This window comes from Lynx canadensis, chromosome B4 (assembly GCF_007474595.2).
Source record: "Lynx canadensis isolate LIC74 chromosome B4, mLynCan4.pri.v2, whole genome shotgun sequence".
NCBI lineage: Eukaryota > Metazoa > Chordata > Mammalia > Carnivora > Felidae > Lynx > Lynx canadensis.
The window spans coordinates 116,352,413-116,379,870 of NC_044309.1; the positions used below are offsets into that span (position 1 = coordinate 116,352,413).

The 27,458-nt window shown below is 37.1% G+C and overlaps 1 protein-coding gene and 1 pseudogene across 1 annotated transcript in view; both read right to left on the minus strand.

Annotated features, from left to right (window-relative positions):
* Window positions 1–27,458, minus strand: part of NTN4 (netrin 4) — a 125,734-nt gene that overhangs the window by 49,251 nt on the left and 49,025 nt on the right.
* Window positions 25,143–27,436, minus strand: LOC115518041 (annotated as a pseudogene).

The window sequence follows — 27,458 nt, forward strand, 5'->3', positions numbered from 1 at the left end:
AGATGTGGAGTTCTATGGTGAATATGAAGCTAATAATTGAATTTGGTGGAAAAGGGGGCTTGAAACATTCTGTCGAATGGGGCAAAAAGAGGTTGAAGGCTGTTCCAAACCCTTGCCCAATATACATATAGCAAGAATGCAACCGAATTGAAAAAGTTTTACAAGGGCACCTTTTGGGATGAGCACTGGGTGTGTATGGAAACCAATTTGACAATAAATTTCATATATTAAAAAAAAATACAAAAAAAAAAAAAAGAAAAAGTTTTACAATCTATTCATTGGTCCGAAGTTGGACACTAGAGAAAACAGCTCTTGTGAGAAAGTATGGGCAATAAAATAAAGATAGGTATAGAGCAGAAAAAAATACGTTTAAAGAATGAAATTGGCCAGTACTTGAGACTTCTCTCTTTTCAGTTAGTCAGTTGCCTGCAATTTCTTAGCTTTTATATGGGGTTGTAGGTCCAGGAGCCCATACACAATGTACTTATGCTCAGAAGGGCAAATCCTTAAGTATTAGTAATAACAATCAGCTGGGATTATAACCATTGGTTCTCAATCCAAGAACTGGACTCAGAGTTGCGTAGATAGAGAACGAACTGGCTTCCTGATGGAGGGAAAGGGAATGTCTTAAGGGAAGGAGCTAAGACAAACTATGCTATATTCACTATCTTGCCAAGAATCTTGTTCTGGTTGATAGAACTGGAAAAAAAGCATGAATGGAGCCAATGTAATTTCACAGAAAATTGCATTTAGTACACTGCATGGTAATCATGTGTTTATCTGCCTCTCTCCACTAGATTGTAAGCCCTTGCAGGAAAAGAACCAGTGGGTTAAATTTCTTTGAATCTCTAGTAACTGGCATAAAATATGTTTTCAATAAATATGTGTTAATTTTTTCCATTCAGGAAATATATTTTAAGGGCACATTGAGACCTTAGTTATTGAATTTACTTCCATTTCATAAACTTGCCAAGAAAAGCAGGGTACCAATTATGCATTTAAAGTGGGAATGGGAAGGGTCACCTGGGTTGCTCAGTCCAGTTAAGCGTTCGGCTTCAGCTCAGGTCATAATCTGTGCTGGACAGCTCAGAGCCTGAAGCCTGCTTCAGATCCTGTGTCTCCCTCTCTCTCTGCCCCGTCCCCCCCACTCTCTCTCTCTCTCTCTCCCTCTCTCTCTCTCTCTCTCTCTCTCTCTCTCCCCCCCTCAAAAAAATAAACATTAAAAAAAAATTTGTAGAGTGGGAACGGGATACTTTCAGTTGTTGTCACAAAACAGTATTTGTGTAGAGTAGGATTGAAACACATTCAGGTTTGTCTAGAGTGCTTCCTATAAGGTATATAGTAGTTCACAACGGGGCAAGGCATGTTCGTAAATATGTTTTATCTATAGTAGTCCATCAATAGTGCTCTGGGAGATATGTAAGCTTAAGGAACCCGGGTCAGTCATGGAGGGAAATGAGAGTAATAATAACAATAATGATGATGAGGATAAATAATAACAAGATAATAACAACAATAGTAGTAGTAGAAGCTAATATTGAATAGCACTATGTACTGGGCACTGCTCTGGTTCATATATAAGCATTAACTCAAGGATGTACACAAGAACCCTATAAGGTGAGTACATTATCATTGCCATTCACAAAGGAAACTGAAGTTTGAAGAGTTTAGATGACTTGCCTAAGGTTACAAAAGCAGGAAGTGGTGGAGCTGTTGTATTTGAATTCTGGCAGTCCGTTATGAGTCTTCATCTTAATCCCTAACCTATGCTAGGATAAAACCCTGGGGAATAGGATTTTGAGAGATCTGCTTTGGCCAAGTCCCTTGAGGGTGTTACCTAAATAAAATAGCTGTGTTCCAGGGCGCGCCTGGGTGGCTCAGTCGGCGTCCGACTTCAGCTCTGGTCTGTGAACTTCTTCAGCTCTGGTCGTGAACTTGCGGTTTGTGAGTTTGAGCCCCGCAACAGGCTCTGTGCTGACAGCTCAGAGCCTGGAGCCTGCTTCAGAGTCTGTGTCTTCCATTCTCTCTGCCCCTCCCCTGCTCATGCTCTGTCTCTCTCTGTCTCTCAAAAATAATTAAATGTTAAAAAAAAATTAAAAACATAAAATAAAATAGCTGTGTTCCAAATCAATTTGTCCTTGAAGAGCTCTTCAGGACAGAAGCTGTTTTGGACTCAAAGTGAGCCATTTCATGGGTGTTCTGGCCTTGAGTGGATTATTAGTCCTATTCCTCTGGGAGAAGCCTCGCAGTTTTGGAGATAGGGGAATACAGGAAGATTGGCCCCCCATTTCCCTCACCTGGCTTGAAAAAGTTTAGGGTATGTTGAGATGGAGAATACTTTTAAAATCTCCTTGGTTCAATGTAAAACCTATCTGAGCACTGAAAATTCTGATGCCTCCTAGGGGCATCTCTGGGCCACTGCAAGTTTTACTTATCAAACTCCAGTGAATAAATTTACAAATGGAGATGATAACAGGAATGTAAATGAAGTCTAATTAAACATTTGCTCTTTGTGGATAGCACCTCTTTTATGTTATTTACTCTATTAGATGTGATGTGGTAGGGATAGTAATAACACATAGTGTGATGGTTTTTATAGTCAGTATTAATTTAGGTTATGGAGAATGGTTAAGGAGAACACTGCATAACCTGATTCAGATACATTTGAGATTCAGGTTGCTGGGTTATTTCCATTTTTTCATGCACAAAATTCCATAAGCCCCCAAACTGTGATTTGTATATCTAAGTGGCAGTTTATTTGTGCCATTGTGCATGCTCTTTACCATAAAAAATCAGGAGTATTCAGAAACATACATATAAGACACATAAATTTCCAAATGCTACCAACTTTGTGTACTCCAAATTATGGGCATTTATTCCAAGATTACTCAAAGATGTGGTTCAGCAGATCTTTTTTTAATAGTATTACAGCTAGAACTAAGAACTAAAAATCAAGTTTTGTGGGTTATCTTTCAACGTACCAAGACAAAGAAAGCAAAAAAAACCCAAAAAACAAAAAAAACAACAACAACAACAACAACAAAAAAACCAACCTCCCAAACCTACCTATCTGCATAAAAGAATGCAGAAACTGCTTCAGGGCAGAGAAAAGCATAATCTGGGTCTTTCAAATAATTGCAAAACACTTTTGTATTTAAAATATTGCTAATAAGTAACCTCATTTTAAAAGCCAAGTGAAAGAAGGTCTTAAAATATTCCCATTATTTTAAAATGTACTATTGTTACAATAGTGTTTTGTTTTTGTTGTAAGTGAGCACTTTAGTTTAAATTTTGGGTCCTTGAGTAATTTTAGGTAGGATTCTCTCTCACCTTTCTGAGTAATGCTTTTCTAGAACAAAGAGAAAAATCTCTTCTTTTTGCAAGTCCAGGAATAGGGACTACTTTTCTTTATTTCCAGGGGCTTAAGAGCTCTTCAGGACAGAGGCTGGTTTGGACTCAAAGTGAGCCATTTCATGGTGTCCTGGCCTTGAGTGGATTATAGTCCTGTTCCTCTGGGAGAAGCCCAAGGGTATCATCTTTTGAGACAGATGCTTTGCATCTATTTGTAAGTATATTCAATATTCTTGTCTGATATATGGTTCTTTGAATTTTCCTTTGAACAAGTTGTAACGTCTTCGCTAATTAATGAGTTAAATAAAATTGTTGACCTATGTTTATTTATATCTGTATGAGAGTCATGGCTTCACTTTTGAAAAACTTACCCTTTAACACTGCCATTTCTTATCCCACATGTGTTTCATCTATCCTAAAGTTCTTCTATCAAGACTGCTTAAGCATGTACTTCTAAAAGTGGAATTTCAACTTGCTTTGTATAGCTAAATGGGTTTTGAATGTCTTATATTTTCAAAGATTAATTCTACTAGCTTCCTCTTTTCAGTATCATCAGGTACTTCCTCTGGGGACTGTAATAAATATTTCTGCCTTAAAATTACAAATAGCATTGAACTAAATATTGTGATGCCCAGGAGGCTTATGAAGATTACATTTAGATAAGATCATTCTATTGTGTACGTATGCAATTTTTTCCCCACCATTACTTCATTGCATAGAACTGTTATTTATTCTCTGTTTCCAATGGATTTTAAGAATTACTTCTGACTACTGGGCTTTGAAAAATGATGTCTAATAGACATGTTATTGGATAATCCTATAAGTGAACAGAGCTAGATTATATGCATAATTTGGTTTGAGATTTGCATGTGTACAATGACAATAAAGTCAGACACTATGATTTTAAGACATTTATTTCAGTGTATCTAAGGCTTTCTTGCCTTATAATATCAAATTAGCTTCTCTATAACAGCCACAATTTGTTCAGCTGTAAGATATAGAACAAGAGAAGATTGGCAAATATTATTAGATTCTTGCTATACTTCTTGTCCTTAGGCAAAGTTTGAGTTTTCTATAAAACTGTATGAGAAACTATATCAGTGTATAGCTAAGTAATTTGAAATTTCTTTCAAGCCAAATTGCTATGTGGTCACTGTATTTGGTTTCTAGGATGGTTGTTACATAGCCATTTGAGCCACTTCATCTCTGTTCTTCATTTGATCTTAGTTAAGTCTTGTTTTTGTAACTTCACTTTGCACTTGTCTTTATACACTGAAACTTTCCCAAGGTGACAATGCAAATCAGTGATAAGATAGGGAACAGATGGGAATGCAAGGTGGTGCAGCCACTCTGGAAAACAGTATGGAGGTTCCTCAAAAAACTAAAAATGGAACTACCCTACGACCCAGCAATTGCACTACTAGGCATTTATCCACGGGATACAGGTGTGCTGTTTCGAAGGGACACATGCACCCCCATGTTTATAGCAGCACTATCAACAGTAGCCAAAGTATGGAAAGAGCCCAAATGTCCATTGATGGATGAATGGTTAAAGATGTGGTATATCTATACAATGGAGTATTACTCGGAATCAAAAAGAATGAAATCTTGCCATTTGCAACTACATGGATGGAACTGGAGGGTATTACGCTAAGTGAAATTAGAGAAAAAAATCATATGACTTCACTCATATGAGGACTTTAAGAGACAAAACAGATGAATGTATGGGAAGGGAAACAAAAATAATATAAAAACGGGGAGGGGACAAAACAGAAGAGACTCATAAATATGGAGAACAAACCAAGTGTTACGGGGGGGGGGGGTTGTGGGAGGGGGGATGGGCTAAATGGGTAAGGGGCACTAAGGAATCTACTCCTGAAATCATTGTAACACTATATGCTAACTAATTTGGATGTAAATTAAAAAAAAATAATAATAAAATTAAAAAAAAAATACAGGGGACAGAACTCCCAAGACAGTCCTAAAATATTAGAGGCTCCATCTTAGAACAGTGATGTAATCATGAGGATTCTTTTCCTTCCCACCAACACCTAAAATAACTTCTCATGATAAACTCTTTGAGGGGAAAAGGGATATCACTTCCAATTTCTTAGTACCTATTTAATTTTAATAATTTTAGAAAAAGATGGTGGAATTAACAATAATGACTTCTAATATGCTGTTAAAACTATTAACACATAACTATGAGACAAGAACCTGGGAAATTAAGTGAAGGTAAAAACTAGTGGAACTCATTTTGTAAGTAACTTATCTGTCAAGCAGTGTTTGACATGAGAATGAAGGAAGGATTTGTGAGGATTTATTCAATGTCTTTTTGGATTTAGATGGTTTTTATAATTAGTTGGGGGCCAGGTAAATTCTATTAGAAATGCTGTGGGGGATTAATAAGTACTTTTCATCCCATTGACATTCACTTGCTCAATGTGTTCACATAGCTTCTGGTTATATAAAGGAAAATTCCTTGTCACAGACTATTTTGCATTTTCTTACAAAGTTTTTTTTTTTCTTTTTTTTTTTTTAATTTAATTCACTCTAGTTCACATTTCCCACTGTTTTCCTTCTTTCTTGACAGCTCTGTTTGACTGTCACTCAGTATTCTATACAGTACAGAGGGTGTTACAAAAGTTGACTTGTTTAAGATAAATGAGCCCCTGATTGTAGTACAAGAAGCCAGTTGCTAGAGCATGTTTTCTTCCATAGTCTTTTGTTGTTGAATTAATTAATTCATTCAGATGCTTTTCATATTGGAAAAGTGCTTGTTTCTAGGTGAATCTTATAAAATGTAGTTTCATTATTGAGTATTCTCATATAAAAAAAAATATGCTTGTTTGGCAACTCTGTCAGAATGCAGAGTCATTAAAGAAACCTGTGATCATCTGTATATGGCCAGAAAATGATAGCCACAGCATTTAGAAGAATTAGTTTTCTTTAACACCCACCCATTCAAAGCTATTGCTTTTAAAAACAGTCAGCTTAATGACCAGGACTTTAAAAGAAATTCTGCAAAATTCCTATGTAACCAGCCATGGAGTTTTTCGTTTGTGTTTAGCTATTAATTTTTCTTATTATAATTATATTCATGTGACAAAAAAATTATCATTTTAACCATTTTTAAAGTATACAATTCAGTGGTCTTTAGTATATCAAAATGTTGTGCAGTAATTACCGTCGTCTAATTCCAGAGCATTTTCATCACACACCAAATAAACCTCATGCCCATTAAACAGTCACTCCCCATTTCTCCCTGACTCCTGGCAACCATTACTGTCCTTATGGATATGCCTATTCTGGACATTTCCTACAAAAGGCATAATGCAATATGTGGTCTTTCGTGGTCTTGCTTCTTTCACTTAGCATCTTTTCAAGGTTCATTCATGCTGTAGCATCAGTACTTCATTCCTTTTTATGGTTGAATAATACTCCTTTTTAAAAAAATACATAGCTTTCTTTGTGTGTGTGTATTTATTTGTTTGTTTGCTTATTATGTTTAATGTTTTTATTTAAATTCTAGTTAGTTAACATATAGTGTAATATTAATTTCAGGAGTAGAATTTAGTAATTTATCACTTAATCACCCATTTAGCCCATCCCCCTACCCACCTCCCCTCCAGCAACTCAGTTTGTTCTCTATAGTTTAGAGTTTCTTTTATGGTTTGCCTCTCTTTTTCCTTTCTCCTATGTTCATCTGTTTTGTTTCTTAAATTCCACATATGAGTGAAATCGTAGTATTTGTCTTTCTCTGAATGACTTATTTAACTTGGCATAATATACTCTAGCTCGAGCCACATCATTGCAAATGGTAAGATTTCATTCTTTTTTGGGGCTAAGTTATATTCCATTATATATCCATTCTTTATCCATTTATCAGTCTGAACATTTGGGCTCCTTCCATAATTTCACTATTTTTGATAAGGTAATATTCCATTATACAGATAAACCACATTTTGTTTATTCATCAGTTGAAGAATATTGGGGTTGTTTCCACTTTTTGGCTATTATAAATAATGCTGCTATGAATATTCATGTCCACAGTTTTATGTAGATATATGTTTTCAGTTCACTTGGGTATACACCGAGGAGCAGAATTCCTGGGTCATATGGTAACTCTATGTTAAACATTTTGAGGAACTGCCAGACTGTCTTCCACAGCAGCAGCAGCAGCAGCAGCATTTTACATTCTCATCAGCCATGTATTAGTGTTCCAAATTTCTCTATATCCTAGTCAACATTTATTACTATCTATCTTTTTTATTACAGTCATCCTAGTGAGTGTGAAGTGGTATCTCATTGTGGTTTTGATTTGCATTTCCCTAGTGACTAAGGATGTTGAGCATCTTTTCATGTGCAAATTGTCCATTTGCATATCTTCCTAAGAGAAATGTGTATTCAAACCTTGCCAATTTTTAAGTTAGGTTATTTGTCTTTTTATTTTTGAGTCATAAGACCTATTCATATATTCTAGATATTAGACTCTTATCAGATATATATGATTTGCAAATATTTTCTCCCATTGTGTGGATTGTCTCTTCATTTTTTTTTCTTTTAGACATTAAAAATTTATTTGAAATCTTTCTGCTTGAAATATGGTTGTTTCTCATACAGTCATCTTTCCTTTTTTTTTTATTTTAGGTTTTTATTTTAATTCCGGTATAGTTAACATATGGTGTCATTTTAGTTTCAGATGTATAATATAGTGATTCAACAATTGCATACATCACTTGGTGCTCTTCACAACGAGTGCACCCCTTAATACCCATCACCTATTTCACCCGTTCCCCCCTCTGGTAACCATCAGTTTGTTCTCTATGGTTAAGAATCTGTTTCTTGGTTTGTCTCTCTCTTTTCTCGTTGCTCATTTGTTTTGTTTCTTAAATTCCACATATGAGTGAAATCATATGGTATTTGTCTTTCTCTGATTGACTTATTTCACTTAGCATAATACATTCTAGCTCCATCCACATCGTTGCAAACGGCAAGATTTCATTCTTTTTTATGGCTGAATATTTCATTGTATATATATATGCCACATCTTCTTTATCCATTCTTCTATCAGTGGACACTTGGACTGCTTCCAGATCTTGGCTATTGTAAATAATACTGCTGTAAACATAGGGGTGCATGTATCTCTCTGAATTAGTGTTTTTATATTTTGGGGGGTAAATACCCAGTAGTGCCATTGCTGGATAGTAGGGTAGTTCTATTTTTAACTTTTTGAGGAAACTCCATACTGTTTTCCAGAGTGGCTGCACCAGTTTGCATTCCCACCAGCAGGGCCAGAGGGTTCCTTTTTCGCCACATCCTCACCAACACCTGTTGATTTTAACCATTGTGATAGGTATGCAGTGATATCTCAGTGTGATTTTGATTTGCATTTCCCTGATGATGAGTGATGTTGAGCATCTTTTCATGTGTTTATTTGCCATCTGTTTGTTTTCTTTGGAGAAATGTCTGTTAATATCTTTTGCCCATTTTCAAATTGGGTTATTTGTGTTGGGGGAGTTGAGTTGTATAAGTTCTTTATATATTTTGGATACTCATCCTTTATTGGATATGTCATTTGTAAATATCTTCTCCCATTCTGTAGATTGCCTTTTAGAGTTCTTGTTTCCTTCACTGTACATAAGCTTTTTATTTTGATGTATTCCTAATAGTTTGTTTTTGCATTTGTTTCCCTTGTCCCATGGGACCTATTTAGAAAAAAAGTTGCTACATTTGATGCCAGAGAAGTTACTGCCTGTGCTCTCTTCTAGGATTTTTATGGTTTCAGGTCTCACATTTAGGTCTTTAATCCATTTTGAATTTATTTTTGTGTATGATGTGAGAAAGTGGTCCAGTTTCATTCTTTTCCATGTTACTGTCCAGTTTTCCTAACACCATTTATTGAAGAGACTCTTTCCCATTGTATATTGATTCTTCTTTTGTCAAAGATTAATTGACCATATAATTATGGGTTTATTTCTAGGTTTTTTATTCTGTTCTATTGATCTATGTGTCTATTTTTGTGCCAGTACCATACTGTTTTGATTATTATAGCTTTGTAGGATAACTTGAAGTCTGGAATTGTGATGCCTCTGGTTTTGCTTTTCTTTTTCAAGATTGCTCTGGCTATTCAGGGTCTTTTGTGGTTCCATACAAATTTTTAGGATGATTTGTTGTAGTTCTGTGAAAATTAATTCTGCATTAAATGTGTAGATTGCTTTGGGTAGCATAGACATTTTAACGTGTATTTGTTCTTCCAGTCCATGAGTGTGGAAGTCTTTCCATTTCTTTGTGTTGTCTTCAATTTCTTTTATCAGTGTTTTATCATTTTCAGGGTACAGTCTTTTCACCTCTTTGGTTAGGTTTATTCCTAAATATGTTATCTTCAGTATAATTGCAAATGGAATTGTTTTCCAAGTTTCTCTTTTGGCAGCTTTATTATTGGTGTGTAGAAAAGCAACAGATTTCTGTACATTGATTTTGAATACTATGACTTCACTGAATTCATTTATTGGTTCTAGCAGTTTTTTGGTGGAGTCTTCTGGGTTTTCTATATAAAGTATCATGTCATCTGCAAATAGTGAAAGTTTGACGTCTTCTTTCCAATTTGTTGTCTGATTGCTGTGGCTATGATTTCAGGTACTATATTGAGTAAAAGTGGTGAGAGTGGACATCCTTGTCATGTTCCTGACCTTACAGGAAAAGCTCTCAGTTTTTCCCTATGAAGGACGATGTTAGCTGTGGGTTTTCATATATGGCCTTTATTATGTTGAGATATGTCCCTCTAAACCTACTTTATTGAGGGGTTTTATCATGAATAGATATTGTACTTTGTCAAATGCTTTTTCTGCATCCACTGAAATGATCATATGTTTCTTATCCTTTCTCTTACTGATGTGATGTATCACGTTGGTTGATTTGTGAATATTGAACCACCCTTGAAACCCAGGAATAAATCCCACTTGATCATGGTGAATGACTTTTTAAAATGTATTGTTGGATTCAGTTTGCTAGTATTTTGTTGAAGATTTTTGCATCTATATTCATCAGGGATGTTGGCCTGTATCTCTCTCTCTCTCTCTCTCTCTCTCGTATCTTTATGGTAATACTTGTCTCATAAATGAATTTGAAAGCTTTTCTTCTTTTTCTATTTTCTGGACTAGTTTGAGAAGAATAGGTATTAATTCTTCTTTAAATGTTTGGTAGAATTTGCCTATGAAGACATCTGGTCTTGGATTTTCATATGTTGGGACTTTTTTTTTTTATCACTGATTCAATTTCTTTGCTGGTAATCAGTCTCTTCAAATTTTCTATTTCTTTTTGTTTCAGTTTTGGTAGGTTACATGTTTCTAGGAATTTATCCATTTCTTCTAGATTGTCCAATTTCTTGGCATATAATTTTTCATATTTTCTTATAATTGTTTGTACTTCTGTGGTGTTGATTGTTATTTCTCCTCTCTCACTTGTAATTGTATTTATTTGGGTCCTTTCCTTTTTTCTCTTTAAAAAAAATTTTTTTTAATGTTTATTTTTGAGAGAGAGAGAGAGCACGAGCAGAGGAGGGGCAGAGGGAGAGGAAGACACAGAAATCTGAAGCAGGCTCCAGGCTCTGAGCTGTAAGCACAGAGCCCAACATGGGACTTGAACTCATGAACCATGACATCATGACCTGAGCCAAAGTCGGACACTTAACTGACTGAGCCACCCAGGTGCCCCACTCTCTCTTTTTCTTGATAGGTCTTATCAATTTATTGACTTTTTCCAAAGAACCAGCTCCTGGTTTCATTGATCTATTCTATTGTCCATTGTTTTCCTGGTTTCTGTATCATTTATTTCTGCTCTAATGGTAATTATTTCATTCCTTTTGCTCGTTTCAGGTTTTGTTTGTTCTTCTTTTTCTAGCTCCTTTAGGTGTAAGGTCAGATTGTTTATTTGATATTTTCTTATTTCTTGAGGTAGGCCTGTATTGCTATAAACTTCCCTCTTAGAACCACTTTTGACGCATCCCAAGTTTTGAACCATTGAGTTTTCATTTTTGTTTGGTTCCATGTATTTTTTATTTCTTTTATTTCCTGGTTGACCCTTCCATTGTTTAGTGGCATGTTATGTAACCTCCATGTATTTGTGGACTTCCTAGATATTTTCTTATGGTTGACTTCTAATTTTATAGTGCTGTGGTCAGAAAAAGTGCATGTTATGACTTCGATTTTCTTGAATTTGTTGAGGTTTGTTTTGTGGCAAAATATATGATCCATTCTGGAGAATTCTCCATGTGCACTTCAAAAGAATGTGTATTCTGCTGCTGTAGAATGCTGTAGAATATTCTGAATATCTCTTCATCCGTCTGGTCCAATATGTCATACAAAGCCATTGTTTCCTTATTGATTTTCTGTTTAGATGATCTGTCCATTGATATAAGTGGGTGTTAAAGTCCCCTTCTATTGGGGCACCTGAATGGCTCCGTTGGTTAAGTGTCTGACTTTGGCTCAGGTCATGATCTCATGGTTCACGAGCTCGAGCCCCACATCAGGCTCTGTGCTGACAGCATGGAACGTGGAGCTCACTTTGAGTTCCGTGCCTCCCTCTTTCTCTGCCCCTCCCCCACTCACACTCTGTCTCTGTATCTCAAAAATAAACATTAAAAATTAAAAAATTAAAAAAATAAAAATAAATAAATAAATAAATAAAGTCCCCTACTATTGTATTATTACCGGTTAGGTCCTTTATGTTTGTTATTAACTGTTTTAGGCATTTGATGCCTCCATGTTGGGTGGAGGCCAACTGTTATATCTTCTTGTATTGTCTTGTCTTGTATTGTATTGTCTTCTATATCTTCTTGTATTGTCCCTTTTATATTATATAGTGTCCTTTTTTGTTAATAGTCTTTGTTTTAAAGTCCATTTTGTCTGATATAAGTATTGTTACTCCACCTTTCTTTTGACATCCATTTGCAAGATAAATGTTTTTATATCCCGTCATTTTCAATCTGCAGGTATCTTTAGGTCTAAAATGAGTCTCTTGTAGGCTGTATGTAGATGGTTCCTTTTTTAAAAAAAAAATACATTCTGTCACCTTGGCTTTGATTGGAGCATTTAGTCCATTTACATTCAAAGTAATTATTGATAACTATGTATTTATTGCCATTTTATTACTTGTTTTGTGGTCACTTCTGAAGATTTTCTCTGATTCTTTCTTGTCTTTCTCTCTTTCATGGTTTGCTGGTTTTCTTTAGTCATATATTTGGATTTCTTTTCCTTTATTTATTTGCATTTGTATTAGTGGTTTTTATTGTGGTTATCATTAGGTTTGTATACAATATCTTTTGCATATAGCAGTCTATATTAAGTTGGTGGTCATTTAATTTTGAATCCATTCTTCACTCCTCTCCTCATTTTTAGGTATATTTTATTATATTTTACATCCTTTTATTTTGTGAGTTCCTTGACTGATTTTTTTTAGAAATATTTATTCTTATTCCTTATGTGTTTCCTACCCTCATACTGTCACTTTTGATCTTTTCTTTCCACTCACAGAGTCCCCTTTAATATTTTTTGCTGGGTTGGTTTAGTGGTCATAAACTCCTTTAGGTTTTTTTGTTTTTGTTTTTGTTTTGTCTAGGAAACTCTTTATTTCTCCTTCTATTCTGAATGATAGCCTTGCTGGATACTGTATTCTTGGCTGTAAATTTTTTCCATTCAGTACTTTGAATATATCATGCCAGTCTCTTCTGGCTTGGAAAGCTTCAGCTGAAAAATCCACTGATAGCCTTTTGGGGTTTCCCTTGTATGTTACTGTCTTCTTTGGTCTTGCTGCTTTAAAGATTTTTTTCTTTATCACTATGTTTTGCTATTTTAATTACAATACACCTTGGTATGCATCTGCCTTTGTTGATTTTGCTGAGGGTTCCCCGTGCCTCCTGAATCTGGATTTCTGTTTCCTTCCCCAGACTAGGGAAGTTTTCAGTTACTATTTCTTCAAAAAATTTTTTTGCCCTCTTTTCTCTCTCTTCTTCTGGGACTTCTATAATACAAATGTTATTACATTTGATGGAGTCACTGAGTTCTTTAAGTATATTCTCATTTTGCATAATTCTTTTTGCTCTCTTTCGTTCAGCTTGATTACTTTCCCTTACTTTGTCTTCTAGGTCATTAATTCGTTTTTCTGCTTCTTCTAGCCTACTGTTCATTCCATCAAATGTTTCTGACTTTGTCTATTGAGCTCTTTATTTATGCTATGTTATTCCTTATCTCTGTGTTAAGGGTCTCACTGGTGTTTTCCATTCTTTTCTCAAGTTCAGTGAGTATCTTTATGGTCATTACTTTAAATTCTGTATAAGGCATGTTACTTATATCTGTTTCACTTAGATCTCTGGCCATGGCCTTTTCCTATTCTTTCATTTGAGACAAATTCCTTTGTTTTCTTATTTTGTCTGAGTCTCTGTGCCTGCTTCTCTGTGTTAGAAAAGCCAGCTATGTCTCCTCTTCTTGACCTTATGAAGAAGAGGTTCTGTAGTGCCCTGTCCCCCAGGTCTGTCACTTCAGGGAGTATCTCGATATGTGCTCTGCTGTTGTGTTCTGGCCACTTTATCCTTCAGGCCAGTTGTCTGCAGAGTCTCTCTTTGCCTGTTGTGGTCAGTGTTTGATCCCTGGCCTGAATGTGGTGGATTTTAACTAGATGTGCTCTGGTCTGCTTGTGAAATGAGATCTATTGCCACTGCTGCAGGAACCTGCAAAATTCCCAGATTTTGAGACAGTGTGGGTGGGAGTTTGGTCTGGTCTGGGGGAGAGAGCCTGTTGCACTGGTACTAAGGCAAGTATGACTTGGAAGGGCAGTTCCACCAGAGCACTGTGGGGCAGGGCTGGATGTAAGCAAGTTAGGTAGTGACTACTGTACTGGTTCTCACAAACGGCCCTGTGCTTATGCTGCAGGGTGGGGGAGAAATGGCACCTGCCAGTTCCTTTGTTCCTGGAAAGGTGTCTTTGTGAACATTGCCCCTCTGGGACATGCTGGGAGATGAGTAAATAACCTGCCCACTGTGTGCCTAAGGGGTTCTTTAGATCGCTGTTTCCATGCTGTATGTCCAAGGGCTGTTTGCTCTGTCTTCTCTCCAAGAGCAGCCCCAATGCCCTAGGGGCTTTCCCTGAGCCAAGCCTACTGACCTTTAAAACTCCAGGCTTTAAGCCCTGCTGGTTGCAAGAACTCATGAAATTCAGTCCCTCTCATTTTTCAAGCAAATTACTGTGAGGCTTCTTCTTCCCTGTTCACTCCCCTGTCCATCTCTTACCCTTCTCCATGACCATGGCTCCCTCCCCACTGCAGTGGCCATGATCTCTTTCTCTCCTGAACCAAGTCTCCATACTTCCTACTTTCTTCATTATTGCCTCTTCTCTACCTTTAATTATGGAGTTTGTTCTGCCAGTCTTTGGGTCAATCTCTGGGGTATTTAGGATAATTTGATAATTACCTAGTTGTATTCGTGGGACTAGGTGAACCTAGGGTCCTTCTAGTTGGCCACCATCTTGCCCTCTCTGTCTTTTTACTTTTTTATTTATTTATTTATTTATTTATTTATTTAATTTTTGGGACAGAGAGAGACAGAGCATGAACGGGGGAGGGGCAGAGAGAGAGGGAGACACAGAATCGGAAACAGGCTCCAGGCCCTGAGCCATCAGCCCAGAGCCCGACGCGGGGCTCGAACCCACGACCGCGAGATCGTGACCCGGCTGAAGTCGGACGCTTAACCAACTGCGCCACCCAGGCGCCCCTGTCTTTTCACTTTTTTTTTTTTTAATTTTTTTTAATTTTTTTTTTTTTAACGTTTATTTATTTTTGGGACAGAGAGAGACAGAGCATGAATGGGGGAGGGGCAGAGAGAGAGGGACACAGAATCGGAAACAGGCTCCAGGCTCTGAGCCATCAGCCCAGAGCCTGACGCGGGGCTCGAACTCCCGGACCGCGAGATCGTGACCTGGCTGAAGTCTGACGCTTAACCGACTGCGCCACCCAGGCGCCCCTGTCTTTTCACTTTTAAGTGAATCTCCAAACCCAGTGTGAAGCTTGAACTTATAACTCCAGGATCAAAAGTTGCATGCTCTACCAACTGAGCTAGCCAGGAACCCCAATAGCATCTTTTGATGCACAAAAATTTTTACTTTTGATGAAGTCCAATTTATTTATTTTTTCTTTTGTTGTTCTGTGCTTTTGGTGTCAAATCTAAGAAACCATTTCCTAATCCAAGGTCACAGAGACTTACATTTGTTTCCCTCTAAGAGTTTTATAATTTTAGGTTTACATTTAAGTCTTTGATCCCTTATAAGTTAATTTTTGTATGTGGTGTAAGAAAGGGGTCCAAATTCTTTTGCATGTGGTTATTCTCTTGTCCCTGTACCATTTATTGAAAAGACTCTTTCCATTGAATAATCTGGACATCTTTGTTAAAAATCAATTTACCACAGATGTATGGATTTATTTCTGGAGTCTTTATCTTATCAATTTTTGTGTCTACCTTTATGCCAGTAGCATACTGTTTTGTTATTATTGTAGCTTTGTGGTAAGTTTTGAAATTGGAAAGTGTGAGCCCTCCAACTTCATTGTTCTTCAAAATTGTTTTGACTGTTTAAGGTCCCTTTCCTTTCCATATGAATTCAGATTGTCCATTTCTGCAAAGAAGGCATTTAGAATTTTGATGGGGTTTCATTGAACCTGTATATTGATTTGGGGACTATTTCCATCTTAGCAATATTAAACCTTCCTATCCATGAACACAGACAGGATGATTTTCCTTTTATTTAGATCTTTAATTTCTTTCAAGAATATTTCAGAGTTTTCAGTGTACAGGTCTTACATTTACTTGGTTAAATTTATGCCAAAGTATTTTATTCTTTTTTTGATGCTATTGTAAACAGAATTGTTTTCTTAATTTTATTTTTGGATTATTCATCACTAGTGTATAGAAACACAACTGGCTTTTATGTATTCTTTTATATCCAACTTTGCTGAACTTGTTTATGAGCTCTAACAGTTGTTTTGGCTGTTGCTGTTGTTTTGTTATTTTTTTTTCTTTTTGTGGATTCTTAGGGGTTTTCTACATATAAGATCATGTCATCTGTGAACATACATAGTTTTACTTCTTCCTTCCAATCTGGATGCCTTTTATTTCTTTTCCTTTTATTTTTTCTTTCTTTCTTTTTTTTTTTTTTCCTAATTGCCCTGGCTAGAACTTCTAGTACAATAATAAGTAGAAGTTGTGAGAACAGGCATCCTTGCCTTATTCCTGATCTTTGTAGGGAAAGCATTCAGTCTTTCACCTTTAAGTATGATGTTAACTGGGATTTTCATAGATGCCTTTACTCATGTTGAGTAAGTTCATTTCTATATATACTTTGTCGATTTTTTTCCCTTTTTAGTCAAGAAAGAATGTTGAATTTTGTCAGAATCCATTGAGATGAGCATGTGGTTTTTATCCACTGTTTTATTATTATGGTGTATTATATTGGTTGATTTTCTGATATTAAACTAATCCTGAATCTTAAAATATATAGTCATCTATATTTTTACTGCAATAAAATACTATAGCCAAGAATATGCTGCTCTTCTCTTTCCTTACTAGGGAAGTATAACTGCTCCTTCTAATACTTACAGTCACAGCTAGGTTAACAATGTCTAGACAAAAATATTTTAAGATTTTATTTTGATTAAAAAGCAAAATTAAACTTTCATAGTATAAAGGTGTTGGAGGATTTGAAAAGCAATCTTTCTGAATATCTAGTATAATAAATTAAGTGTTAATATTGTACTATTTATTATGTTGGGGGACAGCTGATATGTCACGGCAGTTTGTCTCTTAATATTTATAAATGTTATTATTCTGTTCTTCAAGTCATACAATTTATGCAAAATGGCTATAAAAGTTGTTGAAATTAAAAAAAAAAACTGTTATAAGATACCTTCATGCTATAGAAGCTCTTTGGTCTCTGAGCATTCCATTAAAGCAGGTATTACTGTGTTAGACTGATATAATTAATTCCTAAAAGTTGAACATTTTAAACTTTATAATTACCTATTATTTAATATCTAAACCACTGTGAGCAGGATCTTGCTTTCCATATATTGAATGATAACAGTTTAATTTTCTGGCAAAGCCATCTCAATCCCATTGTAATCTGAAGAACCAGATGGATTCACAGATCTCTTGTGACTTCAGGTCTTTTAGTAACAAAATGTAGCAGGTTAACTTAGTGGCATAGGTTAGTTACTTTGTAAATGGTTTTTTTGGTTGCTATATTATTTATAAACCAATGTTTTATGATTGGATAATTAAAGTTTTTTATATTAAGAAAAAAGGAAATTAAGATTGGAATGACATTTTAAAAATTAAAATTTAATATAGATGATATAACTGTGAATTTCTATTACAATTTTTTTCTGTATAACCAAGAAAATCATGTTAAAAATGTCCCAAAGCATTTTATGTCATCTATATTCTGAAAAGATTTTAAGAAAAACAATGGCAATATTGGAAATGGTCTCACTATGTGCTTCTCTTTTGCCTCAATTTTAAGAAATAAATAATTAAAAAGAAATACTGAAGATAATTTAGTTATTCTCTGAGGAAATGTGAGTCTGGATCAAAGATACAGTAATCCATCTGACACTCCTAGTATTTGTATGATTATGTTTATTACAAAGCTTGTTTGACAGGATTTCCTTTTCTCTAGATGATCTTAAAAGTCTTTATCTTATTGCCTTAATAAGACCACAATAATTATCAGTGAAAACAATAAGCACCTTAATATAGATGAAACTCTACTGAAGAGTTCTGAGATTTTTTTCCTTAGCATTATGAGGGTAAATGTGACATAAAGAGAATAAATTTTGGAATTAGATACATGGGGTTCCTAATCACTGCTCTCAATAATTTTGGACAAATTCCTTAAAGCAAGACCTAATTTCCTACCTATAAAATAAGGTAATAATAACAGCTCCATGTATTTGTTTGAGGATTTAAAGAAAAAATCGGGGCGCCTGGGTGGTGCAGTCGGTTAAGCGTCCGACTTCAGCCAGGTCACGATCTCGCGGTCCGTGAGTTCGAGCCCCGCCTCAGGCTCTGGGCTGATGGCTCAGAGCCTGGAGCCTGTTTCCGATTCTGTGTCTCCCTCTCTCTCTGCCCCTCCCCCGTTCATGCTCTGTCTCTCTCTGTCCCAAAAAATAAATAAACGTTGAAAAAAAAAATTAAAAAAAAGAAAAAATGTGTGTAGAAATGTGACACAATCAAGAACAGTCATTACTGTTAATATTATTGACATTATTAACTGAAGTGAATCTCTTAACTTTAAAATGCCATTGATTAATTAATTCACTTAGCAATTCAGGACTTTTTGAACTTATGTTAGACATTGTGAATGTTCCAGTATGTGCCATTAAAGAAGAAAGTAGCTTAGCAGATAGGGAAAGTTGGATATGTAAGAAAATAATTACAATACGGTGAAGTAAGTATTTTAATCAGGAGTAGTACAGGGGAGGGACGACGCCTGGATGGCTCAGTCAGTTGAGCATACTCAACTTCAGCTCGGGTCACGATCTCACGGTATCTGACTTTGGTTCAGGTCATGATCTCACGGTTTGTGAGTTCAAACCCGGTGTCGGACTCTGTGCTGACAGCTCAGAGCCTGGAGCTTGCTTCAGATGCTGTGTCTCCCTCCTCTCTGCCCTCCCCCACTCACACTCTGTCTTTCCCTCTCTCTCAAAAATAAATAAATGTAAAAAAAAATAAAAGAGTAGTACAGGGGACTGTGAGAGGCCTGAAGAATGATTTGAGTTTTGTTTTCAAGGCCACTAATGACCTAATTGCTTGATAGCATAAGCTATAATTCCTCATCTTTTATGTTAGTGAAATTGGGTGGCACAGTTTGGAGCACATTCCTCTTCAGTGCTCCTATGCCTGTGTAATCTCACAGAGTTAAGTGCCCACCCCCCCCCCTTTTTTTTACACATGAGAATTGAATTAAATGGCAAATAAGAATTAAAAGATAAATATGTTATAACTACAATATTTAATCTCTTTTCAGAATACTATGCTATGGAAATACTATGATTCCACCTTCTCTTTAATTTTAATACCTACCAGAGCCTTATCTGGGAACCAAAGAAACCTCTACCCTTCAGGAATTCTGAGAGCTGACTGAGCCAGCCAAATTACATGCCTGGTAGTGGTGGCCTTAGAAATGCAAAAATAAAAGGCAAAGGACGTCTGATCAGTGTTTACTCTTACAAACTTCATAACTGTTTGTATTATATATAAAATATTTAATAGTGGAACAAATGCAATCATTTTCCCATTTCTAATATGTGAACTCCTTTAAAGCTAAAAATATATTTTAGTTTTTGAAACCATAATTTTCTCTGTTTTTAATTTCTATCTAAAAAGCTAAAGTGCTAAAGAGGTATCAGAATTCCATATGGCTAAAAAAAAATCTTATTATGAGTTAATAAATACTACAGTCCTTTCATATCCCCACACATGTAATATTTTATTCCATTAACATATTTACATTGCTAAGATATAACACAATTGTAGTTTCAATTATAGCTTTAAGGCTTTTAATGCCAAAATTAGAAGACCTTGTTTTCCTCACTATTTGAAATAGCTATGAATTTTCTGTCTTGTGGAATCATTAGGACACTGTGTGTGCGCGTGTGTGTGTGTTTGTATTTTAACTTTGTGTGTCTGGTGACTAAAAATTCTTGTAAGAGGGAATAAGGACTTAAATTACAGCTTATCTTCTACTGAATGTAATTGTTTTAGGACAAATTGAAGTACATTTCCAGCTCTTACAGAATTGGCAAGACGCAAATGAAATACCACAGAGATATGAGTTCTGGGGTTGTGAACCAGAAGTGAGATATCTATCTGTAACCTCAGCTTTTCTCTTTCCATGTAGCTCCCCCCCACCACCACCACCTCCTCGTCATTATATTAGCAGTGAAACGGCAAGACTAGGCCTTGCAGACCCAGAGATCTCCCAGATATCTGCAGAATGGATCCAAAAATGCTACACTGAAAAAGAAATATTTATAAGAAAAATTTTCAAAGAGAGATATACCTTGAATATCTGACAAGTACTTACAGTAGGAAAAATGTCAAATTTAAGTTGTCTCTTCCCAAATTTCTACTAGTTGCTCAAACTTGTTAAAGAAACTTATTTTTGTATCTGAAAAATGCTCCAATTTTGACATAAATATAGATGTTTCACTTTCTGCAAAGCATGTTCATGAAAAGTTGAATTGTATATATATTATATTTTGGAGAACCAATTTCACGTTTCTATTGACTTATATTTTACTTTCAGAAATGTCAGCTCTGACACCAACAATTTAGTTTTCAGTTGTTTTTTCATTTAACCTTTCTGTGAAATAGTCAAAGGCCTGCAAATAAATATTTAAACATTCCGGGAAAACCTTTGAAAGGAACCCCATAGGTAATTCTTTCATGAGTGCAAAAATCGTTTTGTAATGAATGAAGTCTTCTGGTTTCCTGATCTTCAAATAAAAAGAATATACTTAGGCCACTTTTGCCACTAAGAGAAAAAGTATATCTTGCTGTCTTAAGCGAAAATAAAGCTAGATTACTTGGGAAGTTTTACAATCAAAACACTAACAATTTCCAGCCATGAACATGTTTTACTAGCTTGCCCTTCTACTAGAAAACACAAGGTAGTAAATGAAGTATAATCAACATTCTGTACACCTTCTATGGTATCTGTAGTTACTCATTGCCAAGGGACTAATGACAAAGCTATAACATAGTAACACTCAGGAACATTAAAATAAGAAGGTCAAGACCTTGAAATGGATTAAGGATAATCTCACACTAACTGTATCAAATTGGCAGGCTTTATAATAAGTTTGTTAATATTTGGAACACAACACTGTGCACCATTTTGGTGATAGGATTACCCTTTCCTCCAGATCCTAATGTGACAAATGAAATGATTGGATTGCTGCTGCCTTCATTACTGTTTTCAAGCCCTTGTTCTTTTCTTTAATTCCTTGAAGAGTTAAGAGGTTTCTAATTATTATTTTTGGCTTATTCCACAGCACATTTAAAATTTTTTTGAAGATGAAAAATGTAGTCTTAAACCTGTTCTGACAATATAAAACTTGATATATGAGATGTGCAAACATAAATATATAACGTATTCAGATTCAGATGAGAAAAATGTTTGTAATGAAACTATATGAGTAATTCTAACACTTGCCTTACAGAGTTAGGTAGCTAAGTGACATTTTCCTCAAACCCCACTATATGGTTCTGCATATGGTTTCAATGTTTACTCTTAGTTTTAGAATACACCAGTTAAAATATTGATACTCTTTTATAATGAGTTTCTGATTACAAAGGAAAAATCCACCTTAACAAGTATAGAGCAAGGTATTTAAACAATTCTTCACAGTATTCTAAGGCTTCTGTGGTATCCAATGAATGATATGTTACTAAAACAATGAAATGTTCCATGTTCCTTATTACCATCCATCATCCAACAGCTGTAAAATCACCAGCTGCTAGGAAAAAGAGAACTACATCAGTCCTTTCCAGCTGCAAAGAGAAAAAGCTTAAGATCTCCTTTTTGCATAACATCTGGGATCCAAGCAGGCTGGAGTCAAAGTTTCCTTGTCACAAACCCCCAACCTTGTGAACATGTCAAACAGCACATAAGCTACAATTTATTTTTGTTGTTATGGGAAGAAGTGTATGTGGGAGAAGAAGTAGAAGTGGCTGGGGTAATACAATATAGTAATAGCAAAGTCAGTAGTGGCTACTATATGCCAGGCACAGGCTATCATAATTTTAAAACTCACAATAACTATATAAGGTAGATCTTACTTTCTTGGGAAACTGAGGTTCAGTGAGACTGAGTAACTTAGCAAATGGTGTGGTGAATCAAATCCAGATCTGACTCCAAAGCTAGGGTCTTAATTACTTCACTGTTCTGCCTTCCAGTAAAATGAACAGATGAGAAAAATCTGAACTGGTAAAGAATAAATGAAATGTATTTGAGAATGTATCTGGGAAGAAGGGGAAGCATGAAGGTGGTAGTAAAAGACATAGGAGGAGTGTTTCAAAGTAAATGAGGGTGCCAACTTGCACTTTGTGCCTTTTTCTGCTCCCCTCTCTCACAGGGAGAAAATGACCCTAACATCTTAGATAACTTGAGAAATAGATTAAGTATCATTTCCATTAACTTCCTTAATTGTCATCGGCCATCAAAAATTCTAGCTCATAAAATCAGACTTCATTAATTAATTACTCATCCTGACAACAATATGAGCTGTAGATGAATTGGCACAGTCTATTAAGCAGCAGCTCTCAAACTTTAGCAAGCACTGAAATCACCTAGGCCCCATCTCTAGAGTTTCTGATTGAGAACTGATAATTCTAACAAGTTCCCAGGTAATGCTCCCAGTGCCACTGGTTCAGGACCACCAACTATAAGAAAAACTGTGCTACACAATGTTATATTTATACACACATACCTATGACAAACTGACTAGTAAAAGAATAATGTTTTTCAAGAGGCTACCTTCCATTGTACAGGCACAATTTATGAATCCAGTTATTTATACCTGCATATGTAAAATGAATAGTGTTCATACAAATGTGGGAGGACAACTGACCTTATGGCCATGTTATTAATTAATTACACAAGAGCATGCTTTGAATGTGCAATTTGCTCACCTAAGCAGTTATGGAAATAAAAATATCACATTTAAAAGAGGCAATCATTCCCAAATTTAATACCAACTCTTTATAATCCAGAAAAAAATACATAAAAATAAAATGCACTTAAGCTTAGGGATGGGAAAAATCTGAAACTAGAACTATTCCTATTTCCAATCATAAGCGTCTGCTGGTCCAATTGCTTATGGCTTAAAAAACAAAAATAACTTTTTTTAAGCAAGTAGAGACAAGGATTTTCATAGAACTGGATCCTGGAAGCCAACATACCATTGGCCACTTAGCCTGTTTCTTCTCCCTTACCCTGCCCTGGCTCTAAGTTTGACTTGATCTTGCCTGGTTTTGGCACATGCTGTAGTTATAGTACTAGGGGCTACCACCACTGCTGCTGAAATCAATATGAAAATTGGGGAGCAGCATGGCACAAAACCAGTATTATTTTTTTTTAAGTAGGTTTCATGTCCAGTATAGAGCCCAATGCAGGGCTTGAATTCATGACTCTGAGATCAAGACCTGAGCTGAGATCAAAGGTCAGACACTTAACCAACTGAGCCACCTAGGCGCCCCCAAACTAGTATTATTTTAAAAGGAAGTTGCTTCCAATTTCAGAGTGACCTGAGATTAGTAAGGAAGTGAAGTTTCAATCCCCTAAAGTCTTCTAGGATGGAGACTTCTCATTCCAACATCCTTTTAAAATGAAAAACACTTACTAAATAATCCCCTTTACTTGGTTATCCAGATCCTTTCTATAGGCTACCAGTTTTCTTTTTGGGGATGGGAAAGGTCATCCTACAGTAACTTTATTATGACAGAGAACCCAGGCTGCAATAAGTCTACATGATTAGACAGATGGTTGTTATCTTTCCAAAGGGTGAAGCCTGAGCCCAGCTGGCAGCACACAAGGTTAAAACCAAGGTCCAGAATATCCTCTTTCCTAGTATTACCCTGCATTACCCAACTCATGATGTGAGATGCAAGACTGTACAACCACACTGAACAGAAGTATGAGGTCCCACCGTGCAGAGGCAAAACCCAGTGGGAGAAAATTGAACATTCAATCATCGAAAAGGATGCTGAAATAAAGTGCAGTTGCCTACTCTTCCACTATTCATTGCTGAGAAAGACGAGGGTATGGGATGAATAGCAAATTATGTCCTTTACTCTTTAAATAAATAAATCCTGAGAAAATGGGGTTGATGGCCAATCAGGCAGTAGAACAGGATGAAAATCTAGGCTAGTTAGAGATCTTTGTTCCGTAGGCAAAGAACAGCAGGGATAAGGGAAAAGAGAGGAACATTAAAATGCCTGGAAACAGGGGCGCCTGGGTGGCGCAGTCGGTTAAGCGTCCGACTTCAGCCAGGTCACGATCTCGCGGTCCGTGAGTTCGAGCCCCGCGTCGGGCTCTGGGCTGATGGCTCAGAGCCTGGAGCCTGTTTCCGATTCTGTGTCTCCCTCTCTCTCTGCCCCTCCCCCGTTCATGCTCTGTCTCTCTCTGTCCCAAAAATAAATAAACGTTGAAAAAAAAAATGCCTGGAAACATTAAAAAGGGAGAAACTTCGTTCTCTTTTCTTAAACAAGATAGGAAACAGCATTTTTAATTTTCCTTGCTGCAGTGGCAGTAGATTCTGGTTTTCATAAAACACGATTTCAGTAACATGGTCTATTGATAAGATTGCTCAGTCATGGGAAGATAAACAGGCTGACCATTAACGTTAGGACTAGGTCTTCTCACAAAGCCTTTAACAAGGGCTATGTCTCACGCTGGGTCCACAGAGGAACTCTTAACACTATAAGGTGCTTCAGTTAAAGCTTCTGCGATATTACAATGGCATGATTGATGGTTTTCTTTTAAGAATGTGACTCTCTTATACATGTAAACTACTTTAGAAAAGTTACAGATAAAAAGCTGAGGGAGAGTTTGGTTTCAAGCCACACAGTTCCAGACACCAGCCACAGATGCCCCTGTCCTGTTTAACTACATGTTATTTTCTGAGCAACATTCATTCACTGAGTGGTTGAAAGAAATGATCTGCCAGTCACCTTCACCCTCCCTCACCCTGTGAATCTCACAAATACAGAGGCTGAAGACAGGACAGTTGACTCTGTTCCCTCTCATCAGGAAAATCATTTGGTGACTGAGTAGATGTCATGAGCAAGATAGCCCAGTTGTCCAAGATGATCCTTGCTACAAAGATGAGGCTGACCTTTGTCATGTAGATGAGAACTCCTTGGTCAGCTGCTCCACCTGTTTGGGCTTTAGCCCTGTGAAACAAAATATGCCAGTCTGGTCAGGGATGTGCTGCCCATTGTGGGAGAAGTCCTCCTTCTTGAGGTTGGAGACCAGCCGAATCTGCATGCTAATGATGCAGCTGGCCATGACTTGCGCTTAACAACCATTGTTTTTGAAAATCTAGATGGTCAGAGTGGTCGAGGCAACTCGGGCTCCATTGAGAGGAGGGTTGGAATACACGGGATGGATCAGTGTCTTCATCTGTGATTCCACCCCTCTGACTTCATCAGCATCTTTGCAGACCACAGTGAAGTCTCCCACACACTTACCATATAAGCCCATGTTCTTGGTATAGGATTGGCAGAGACAAACATTAATGCCCTCTTTAGTGAAGTGGTGTACAGCCTAGGCATCCTTGGTACCATCACTACTGGCAAAGTCTTGGTAGGCCATGTCAAAGAATGTAGAGAGATTCTTTTTGTCACTGCTGTTGCTATTTCCTTCTATTTCTCAGAATGAGGGTCCACTTCCACGGGATTGTGGGCATAGGTGTGCAGAAGAACACCTTGCTGTGGCATTTTTGAAATGTCCTCCATAGTGCTTGTGAAGTCAAAGCCACAAGTCTTGGCAGGCGGTGGGGGGGGGGGGGGCGGTCATAGTATTGTTAACCTTGCAGCTGCATGCCAGTGTGTCTGATGGTTTGGGTAGAAAAGACATCTTGGCTGATCTTAAAAAATCTATGCAGAAAACCAGTTTGATACCCAGGGCCTTAATTCCAGAAATGGTCTGCACAGTGATAATACTGGCCAATTTTCAACTCTTTGCTGTCCTCCACCGGGGTCTGTCCTATAGATGTCTTGCAAAATTCAGCCAGTCCTGCAATGGGCAGATATTCTTTGTCCATATTTTTTACACCAGTCTGGGCCTCTGCCTTCCAGATGCTAGAGAGGACATAAGGCTCTCCTATACTGGTAGACACCTCCTACCAGATTCTTTCTGCTACTGGTGTCTCTCTTACAGTATTTTGTGACTCTCGGGATGGGATCTGGAGGCCCCATCTCCACATGGGCCCACCAGGAGCTGACTCTTGCAGAGACCAGGTGGTGAGGCTGAGGTGGAAGACTGTGGTGATTTTGGAGAGGATGCTGTCAGAGTGCAGCAGTACCAGGTGGCAACAAGAGGTTCAGTGGGTAGTGGCAGAATGGAGTGGAGGGCCAGTGGTGCAAACATGGAGGCTCAGGCTCATTGCCTGACAGTTTTCTTGCTGGCAGAAGACTGTATAGAATAGTTCTATTTTGAGACTTTTATAGAAGTTTCTCATAACTCTGTATTTATCTCTTTTCAAGTTTAGCAAAGTTAATAGAATTCTCTCTCCCTTTTTTTTAAGTCAGAAAGCCATTTTTTAATTTCTAAAGCTCTAGCATATATTTCTAGGGTGTGCCGATGGTCACCTGCCACACCTGTACCAGGTTGTCTGGGTAGCCAGCAAACAGTCTGGCTATCAGAAGACCAGGTTGGGGAGGTACACTGGGGTGGCTCTGCCTTGCTGCTAACACTGATAACTTCTTGTTTCGGCTAATCTACAATGATCTTGACCTTAAAGTTCCAGATCTTAATGCTGTGGCGTGTGGCAACACAGAGCCACAGTGGTGGGGCCTGAATCACAGGGTATTGATGACATCCTTGCCATCTAGTGCATGAAGGTACTTGCCTTTGTTGAGGACCCACAGCATGACCTGGCCATCTCTGCCTCCAGAAGCACAGAGGAATCCATCCGGAGAGACAGTCACTACATTCAGGTAGCCTATGTGGCCAGTGTAGTTGGTCTTCAGCTTGTAGTTTTCCAGATTTTATCCCTTGACCAGCTTGTGGCTTATGAACAAAAGAAATTTACTTCTCACAGTTCTGGAGACTGGAAGTCTAAGATCAGGGTGCCAGCATAGTCGGGTTCTCATAAAGACCCTCTTCCAGGTTACAGACTGCTGACTGCTCTCTGTATCCTCACGTGGCAGAAAGAGAGCTAGCTAGCTCTCTCAGCTCTTAAGGCCACTAATCCCATTCATGAGGGCTCTACTCTCATGACCTACTTACCTCCCAAAGGCCCCACCTCCACATACCATCACACTGTGATTAGGTTTTCAA